This window comes from Amphiura filiformis, chromosome 18 (genome assembly GCF_039555335.1).
Source record: "Amphiura filiformis chromosome 18, Afil_fr2py, whole genome shotgun sequence".
NCBI classification, from domain to species: domain Eukaryota; kingdom Metazoa; phylum Echinodermata; class Ophiuroidea; order Amphilepidida; family Amphiuridae; genus Amphiura; species Amphiura filiformis.
This window is the reverse complement of record NC_092645.1, coordinates 47,628,741-47,637,929: the sequence shown is the minus strand read 5'-3', so window position 1 is coordinate 47,637,929 and position 9,189 is coordinate 47,628,741. Positions and strand designations below refer to the sequence as shown.

Genomic DNA, 9,189 nt, shown 5'->3' with positions numbered 1-9,189 from the left:
AATACCCATTCATCTACTGATTTCATCCATTTTTCACTCGTTATTGTGGGTTCCACTGGTGACAACCTTGTTCAGAAGTACATTACTGGATGTAGTAATAAATCTTTATATTGTGGTATTCAGATGGATCGATTTGACAGCCATAATGAATTTCAAAATGGCCGCCATTTTGGTATTTTGACATATAAAATCAAGTCATGCACGTAATTGTAAAGCGAAACTTAAAGCGTTGGATTTTGTAAAATAGTCAATATCCTTATTACTCATATTCCATTAAAATTTATATAGAGGTAGGCATACGAACCAAATTGGCAGCAAGAGTGAATTTCAAAATGGCGGCCATTTTGGTATATTGGCTTATTGACTTAAATTATGCACGTATTGCAACTTGAAACTTAAAGCGACAGAAATTCTAAAATAACCAACATCCTATGCACCCATAGTACCATTAAAATTATACTTTTAAGTAGGTATATGTACCTATTTGGCAGCCATATAGCATGGCTGTCAGCTATAATCACCATTATAAATATATATCTATATGTTGCTTGCAGTATACACCAATCCGAGAAGCGTTTACTGTATTTGGCCCTCTATTGACGGCAACACAGATGTACCAGAGCGGGATATTTAATTCGTAATTCAATACTCATGATTGTGTATTGAATATCACTGTTGTGTACAATTCCCGGGTACAATTCTGTATAGCACACAATAAATAATGGATAGAACCCCCGATCTCGGGACACCGCAGTTTTACATCGGGGACACCGCAGTAATGGCGAAGTCGGATAGGTGTATATTCTTTAATTACACAAAATTCATCTTGCTATACCACGATGCGGTGCCTTTGTTTGCAATACTAACATTAACCACATTGTATCATACATGTATGTTGGAAGTAGTTGTCATCATCATCACCATCATCATCATCTGAGAATAGTTCTTGGTCCATATTCTCACATTGGCCTATGTGTCCACATGATCCAGTGCAATTGAGTCTATTCTTTCTGCAGCTACATTTCATTGTGATGCATCCTGCAGAACAATTGCATCGAATCATCTTCAGCAATGATTCTGGTGCTGGACTTCTTTTCATCATGAGTGGAACAATTTGTCACCATGAACAATCCATCACCATCATACCATTCATACCATCACTTTTACACATCCAATGCGTGACCTGTAGATACGTTCTCCTAGAGTGAAGATTTGCAGCAGAGGTTAATGTGGGTGGAAGTCTTTCAGGTTTAACAAAGCTCTTTGATGTGCAAACTTTTTGGAAAGAAACCTGTAGAGTAAGGATTCCAAAGACTCTGATTGCTGACCATTATACAGGGACACCATTGCTTTGCAGCCTTCACTTAATACATATTCTTGATCCATATTGAGAGTGCAAAATGCCTTGGAACAAACTTGTAATACAGGATCACCAATGATGATTTTGTTTAATATAGACTTGATTACCCCAAATATTCTTGAAGTAGTGTCACAACCTGAAACGCATGGGCAAACAACAAATCCGAACAAATGTCATAACTGAGTAAGCGCTTCGGAACCTTGATATCATACACATATGGTTTATCATTGTCAGACAGAAAGTACAAGTCCTTACCGTCCTTTTCTACATAATGAAGAAGAAATACCAACAGATGTGTCTTCTACAATTAGGGTTGTTGACCATGATGCCATTGCAACTGCTGCTTTGTCTGTATCAACATGTGCATCTTCTTCAGCATGGATCACATGGCATCCTTTCTGTTGCATACGGTCCCCAATTAGTTTAATGAGAATCTGTTTGTTCAGATCATTTGAGAAGAATTGCCAGCATCTGATATGTCTACCTTATTTGCAACCCGACTCTTGTGAAAGATGCATGATTATCAGAAGAGAAACTCTATCAAGAACATAGTGATCAGTCCTTGAAATTGTCTCAGGGGCATCAGCCTCTGATAAGTCGCATGATCCTGTACGACTTGTAATAGTGGTGCAATGGTTTGGTCATCAGTGACCTTGACAGTCCAAGCAGATGCAAGGGATAAATGCTGATGAGGATGTTAATGTGCAAAACCTGTTCAAAGTAGGTAAGATACAGTCAAACAAATGGAAGGACAGGCTGTCCTTTCATATAGCTACAAACGGAAGGCTAGAGTCAAAGTGTAAGGTCCAAGTCACTGATGACCAAACCATTGATCCAGCTCTGTTGTTGCAAAGGTTCCTGGTTGTACCATATCCAACATCTTTGTTTGAGGTATGTTTTACATAAGCCAGATAAAGCACCACTATTACAAGCCATACAGGATCATGTGTTTTCATCAGAGGCTGATGCTCCTGAGACAGTTCCAAGGACTGATCACTATGTTCTTGATGGAGGTTCCCTTCTACATCGCTTGAAGTGGGCAGAAAGAAGCACCCTTGCTGATGATTATGCATCTTTCACATTTGATCACTATGGCAAGACCACAGTTGTCTTTGATGGATACACTGGTGGACCAAGAACAAATGATAACACGCATCAGCGCCGCAAGAGTCGGGTTGCAAATAAGGTAGACATATCAGATGCTAGCAATTTGCTGGCAAGAAACGCTTACTCAGTGATGACATTTGTTCGGATTTGTTGTTTGCCCATGCGTTTTCAGGTTGCGACACTACTTCAAGAATATTTGGCGTAGGAATGAAGTCTGTATTGCACAAAATTATCAATGGTGATCCTGTATTACAAGTTTATTCCAAGGCATTTTGCACTCCCAGTATGGATCAAGAATATGTAGAAAGGCTGCCAAGCAATGGTGTCCCTGTTTAACGGTCAGCAATCAGAGTCTTTGGAATCCTTACGCTACACGTTTCTTTCCAAAAAAGTTTGTACAGCAAAGAGCTTTGTTGAACCTGAAAGACTTCCACCCACAGCTGCAAAACTTTACTCCAGGAGAACATATCTACAGGTCATGCATTGGATGTGTAAAAGTGATGGTATGAATCCAACTTACTGGAGATGGATTGTTCAAGGTAACACATTTGTTCCACTCATGATGAAAAGAAGTCCAGCACCAGAATCATTGCTGAAGATGATTCGATGCAATTGTTTTGCAGGATGCATCACAGTGAAATGTAGCTGCAGAAAGAATAGACTCAATTGCACTGGAGCATGTGGACACATAGGCCAATGTGAGAATATAGATCAAGAATTATTCTCAGATGATGATGATGATGATGATGATGATGATGATGATGATGATGATGATGACAACTAATTCCAACATACATGTATATTACAATGTGGTTGATGTTACTACTGCAAGCAAGGCATCGCATCGTGGTATATAGCAAGATGAATTTTGTGTTACTTCAAGAATATACTATTTTTTATAATTTTTATAATAGTGATTATAACTAACAGTCATTTTGAAATGTAAATATGGCTGCCAAATTGGTACTTCATCTTCTTCAAGTTACGGCTTAACACTCCAGGTGGAGAACAGCGAGTCGGTACATATGCCTACTTGAAAGCATGATATTAATGGTGCTATATGGGTGCAAATGATGTTGGTTATTTTAAATGTTCTGTCACTTTAAGTTTCAAGTTACAATACGTGCATAATTAAACCCAATAAGCCAACATATACCAAAATGGCGGCCATTTTGAAATTCATTCTTGCTGCCAATTTGGTTCGTATGCCTACCTCTATGTAAATTTGAATGGATATATTGGTGCAAAGGATATTGGCTATTCTAGAAAATTACAATTATGTGCATGATTTGACTTCATACATTGTAAGCCTAAATACTAAAATGGCAGCCATTTTGAAAATCATTATGGCTGTCAAATTGATCCATCTGAATAACACAATATAAAGCTTCATTGCTACATCCAGTAATGTACTTCTGAACAAGGTTGTCACCAGTGGAACCCACAATAACGAGTGAAAAATGGATGAAATCAGTAGATTAATGGGTATTTTTCCAGAATTTGGCGGCCATTTTGATTACGTCACAGTTGGACCCTTCGCCCAAGTTCAATTTTTCTAAACTTTTGATATGTTATTTGTTAGACCTTATACTGCAAGAAAATACCAAAAAACCTTCTGTTGCAATTTTTTTGGGGTCATGTGGTAACTTTACTCTACTATTTGGTGTCCATTTCATCATGAAAATCTGAACTATAGGCCTATTGTATAATATTTTATTAATTTTTATTCGGGGGGGGGGGGCACCGACCATGAAGGGGGAGACACCGGGTCTGATTGGGGGGCACAAGCCGTTTTCGGCCATTTTCCTGTGGGATTTTTAAAAATTTCAGATCGTGCCCCTATGACGCTACGCCACTGGATTAACTGACATGTTATTTTATTAATTTTTATTCGGGGGCACCGACCATGATTGGGGGCACCGGTCTGATTGAGGGGGGGCAGAAGCCATTTTCGCCAATTTTCCAGTGGGATTTTTAAAATTTCAGATCGATTGGGGCACGTGCCCCCACCCCCGCACGTGCCCCTATGACGCTACGCCTACTGGATTAACTGACATGTTAAAGTGTTAATATTGCTAACACCGGAACGTGTTAAGCGACGTTTTAAACATATTTTAATGCGTTTCATGTGTTTAAAACAATATTAACATGTTACATTCGTATTCGAATTTGCAATCATTAAATGTGTTTGTAAATGAACACTGTACCTAAAGTATACTTCTCATTACAAGCATTACCCATTAAAACATTTGTGTGTTTATTCTGTGTTACATAGGGCTAGGCCTACTCACTTTTTTCTGCTGCAACGTAGACGTAGGGCCTATAGGCCTATGTCAGTATACTTGAAAATGCGCATAATTTCAAATTGAATTCCTTTTCGCTAATTAGATTGTCAATGCATGAAATTGAAAATAGGATTAACAACGTTTCGCAGTCCCCCGTGCATCTTTGGCGAAATTGATTGCCTATTTCTTTAAATTAGACGTCTAATGGTGAAATTGAAACATTCGAGAACGAAATTGAATTCACAATAATGAATTGTTCTGATCATACATTAATTTGATTGAACTAAAATGAAATTGATTGCTCATAATGCGAAAAAGAAATCGGGATTCGTTGCGATCATTCAATCTTGCGCGAAAACGAATGACACTTTTATTAAATCGAACGCACAAGTTGCGAAATTGGCCAGGAAAACCTATAATACCAAGAAGAAGAATAAATTGCAAAAGTTTTGTAGGAATGTTAGAAATTTAACGTTTCAACTCAAAATTTTAATGTTGGGTATTGGTATAGCGATTTATTCGCTGTATTTTTTTCATGTGTCTATAAGGCCGTATACAATTAATGTTTTGGTTCTCGTCCAGCAGATTTTCATGAATTGAAAATCTAAAATTAGCATGGTTAATCAGTTAAAACTTTTTGGTCTTTTCCAACAGTGCTTAAGGGATCTGGAATGAGCGTTTTGAGCGTTTCGACAGTATTTTTGTGGGACATGAGAGCACATCAGACATATCGAATTACATTCTGAATACGAAGAATGTCTTTCTGATATCAAATAATTGTCATTTTTTCAAGATATAATACAAATTTTATGACAAATTATTAAAATTTGATATTTTTCACATTTTTGATATATAACAGTCCTCGAAGTAAATGTAATCAATCTAATGACATATTCTTAAAGTGTATGTAGCTGGGAGGAAAAGCCGACGATCAATTGAAAATTTTGACCTTTCATATTAAAGATATGGATTTTTTTCCCAAAGACCTAATTTTGTTGGGTGTTTTAGGAATAAAAATCAATATCTTCAATGATCGTCGACTTTTCAGCTCACCTACGTACACTTTAAGTAAGTATAAATCATCAGATTTATAAAGTTTACTTCGAGTACTGCTAAATATCCAAAATATCAATTTTTAATCATTTGCCATAAAATGTGTATTACATTGCGAATTTATTTCAAACAATCAAAATTATTTGATATCAGAAGGACATTCTACGTATTCAGAATGCAATTCGATATGTCTGATATGCTCTAATGTCCCCCAATAAATACTGTCCAAACGTTCATACCCCACCCCTCAATGAAAGGAGGATGCCCCTTTTTCTTGAAAACCGAATTTTTAATAGTCTATAGATACAGCTCTGTAGTCTGTATTATGATGTAATCATGGAAGTAGACCTTCCACGATGTAAGTTGTTCCAGTCACGTAAATAAATGCATAAAAATAACCCGCACAATTAATAAGGACTCGTTATTTATAGGAGACTGCAATATATTATATTTATGGCATATAGGCCTATACATATTTTAAATATACATTTGAATACACAGATGGTCTCCAATAAATATGATAAAATTTATGATTACAAAATATTGTGAAGCTTCAGCATACCAGACATTTGTGTTATTTTTGTTCATCAATCAAATACACACAGAAATGTTTACATGTGTAAGTATAGAACCTCATAACAATTAAATAAAATTCACCTCAGAACTATGTAATATTTAATAAATTATGTAAAAAGGTGGTATACACCCCTGATAAATTCTGTGACTAATTTTGCATTTTCCCCAAAAAAACTACACACTGGTAACAAAAGTTATGTATATTATAGGGGCAAGAAATCCAATTACTTCACTAAAATTTCAGAGTGATTTAAGACAAGTGGTTCATTATGTTAAAAAATGAGGCACATTCTAGCGGTACTTCTTTTCTTATCATAAATAATGTACCGCTTGTCTTGAGTCACTGAAATTCCAGTGTAGTGACTGGATTCCTTGCCCTATTAATATACATAACTTTTGTTACAGCGTTATTATTTTCATTTTTTTTTAAATGCAAAAAAACAAATCACAAATTTATCAAGTGGTGTAGTACCATCTTAAATAATTATACAACATTTCTGTTCGCTATGCTCGGGTTTGAACTATAAGATAACCAACATTTGACATGTGACTGTCCACCACAAACCGCTCGTTAAGTCGGCAAATTGTATTCTGAGTTACAGTACACAATATGCATAAAGGTCGTATTCATAGGTACCTCAATTTGGTGTTACATGTTTCTCATTTTTGCAAATCAAACACCATTTATAAACCACTCAATTGTCCTATTGTTGAAGAGGATAATAGGCTTCTACATGCATAGAATTCGTAAATAGCTCTAGTATTTTATTGCTTTGGCTAAATCCTGTTCAAGTGGTGGGTTAACCAACAATTAACAATGAAAGGACATTCCTGAACCTCGTTGACTTAGGGGGATGATTTGAAAAGACCGCCATTGATATTTATAAAAATCGCAATGGTTATGGACTATTCCTGATGATGTTTATGATATGCCCACGCCGGGCGATTTTTATAAAAACCGAGAGTACTAAAATTAGGAAAATCGCACGGCACCCGGATTTCGCATGATCTAAACAGCACCTGGATTTCCCAAATCCTGTATTAATCCATAGACCCTGGAAGATCGGAACTAAGACTATAATACAATCGTTGGAATGAATGCATGAGCTTTAACCCCACCCTCTCCCTCGGCACGGTTAGCGGCGTCGACAGCCTGCACATATTATAATAGGCTATAGTAATTAATACTTGTAGTATGTGGAACCTGGGAAAATGCCCCCCCCCCCCACCTCCAAAATTTTCTGGGATAAAAGGTGGACGGTAAAGTGTCAGTAACATGATTAAAATTTGACGAAAATTTAACAAATCATAGGGGATGAAAATCCACCCTCCCCATATATAAATACCTCACTAAAAGGTTATGCTGCTAAGGGACCGTTCACAAACACTTGTAAAGGGTGGTGGGGCTGATGCACACAAATTTCATCGCGAAACATGTCCCCCCCCCCCCTTTACAGACCTCAACAATTTCAAGGCCCCCACCTTTTTGACATGAAAATTATGGGTCAACCCCATAGAAAAGCATATAAACTTATTTTTTCCAGGAAAATTTTTGGTCATTTTTTCAGCCCCCCCCCCTCTTAGGAGGGTCAAAAAAATTCAGCCCCCCCCCTTTTTTTGCATCAGGCCCCCTAACAAGTGTTTGTGAACGGTCCCTAAGTAGCTTAAAAACTACCAACATGCTTTATTTGAAGGCTGGTATTTATACCATTATGGAGACCATCTGTAACATATGGATGAGATAAAACAGACTGATATAAATATATATGTAAGCTCATTCATTGGGGATGTAAATATATGAGATCAATATGAAAACATGTAAGGGGCTGTGCAATATTTACGGCTCGCCAAAATCGTTTGCCCCCCCCTCTCGGCCCTCCAAAAATCGCTTGCCCCTCCCCCCTCTCGGCCCGCCAAAAATTCTTTGCCCCCTTGAACATGCCACATTTTTGGGATCCCAAATTGCAAACCTTAAATGGTCTAGATGTATGTTGCGAGCGCAGCGAGCAGGAAAATTTGCATATTTAAGCGTTTTCGTACTGTTTTCCTAAGCCTTTTTAGAGCGTTTTATTAAAAAGTCGCCCCATGAATGCGTGCCCCCCCTTTCGGCTCCCAAAAATTTCTTGCCCCCCCCCCCCCCATTTTACCCTCCCCAGGGCTCATAATTATTGCACAGCCCCTAAGAGCTATGATTAATACAAACAAATATTAATGTTAGGTTATAATATGCCTATAAAAAGAGTGTTCTAGAATATTATCAAATGTCGCCAGGCGTTTTCAAATAATTTTATTTAAACATGTACATATTATTATTGTTTATCAATTCCTGAATTACAGTAAAGTAAACTTTGTCAACAATATTATAAACATTGGGGTGTCTTTTTTTTCCTCTTCTTCTTTTTTAAATTTGTAATGTATTAAAAATATTTTTATGATATTTTTTATAACCTAGCACTTTTTAAAGCGTATCATATGAAGAACTTTAAGCCACAGGGCTTTCAAACCAAATGACAAGCTAAGAAAAAAAAATACAATTATTGTGTAGAGCACCCTCTGCACAAGCGGCAAATATCATAATTTTTGGAATTTTTGCTATCTGAATTACTATTATTTGTTTTGCTATTGCTGATGTCACGCTTAGTTGAATCATACAGTGATCAAACAAACACAATCCCTACTCATTGCCATGCCATATCATGCATAAAATACAATCCATGCGTTGATACCAGCCAGTAAGGCACTTCGCTTATTCCTATCGTGGAAAGTTTGACACATATAATTGGCCATAATTAAATTGTCGCTGGAGCG

The 9,189-nt window shown here is 36.9% G+C and overlaps 1 protein-coding gene across 1 annotated transcript in view; it reads right to left on the bottom strand.

The window, feature by feature from the left end:
• Nucleotides 1–9,189, bottom strand: part of LOC140139194 (uncharacterized) — an 893,593-nt gene that overhangs the window by 780,206 nt on the left and 104,198 nt on the right. The window lies entirely within an intron of this gene.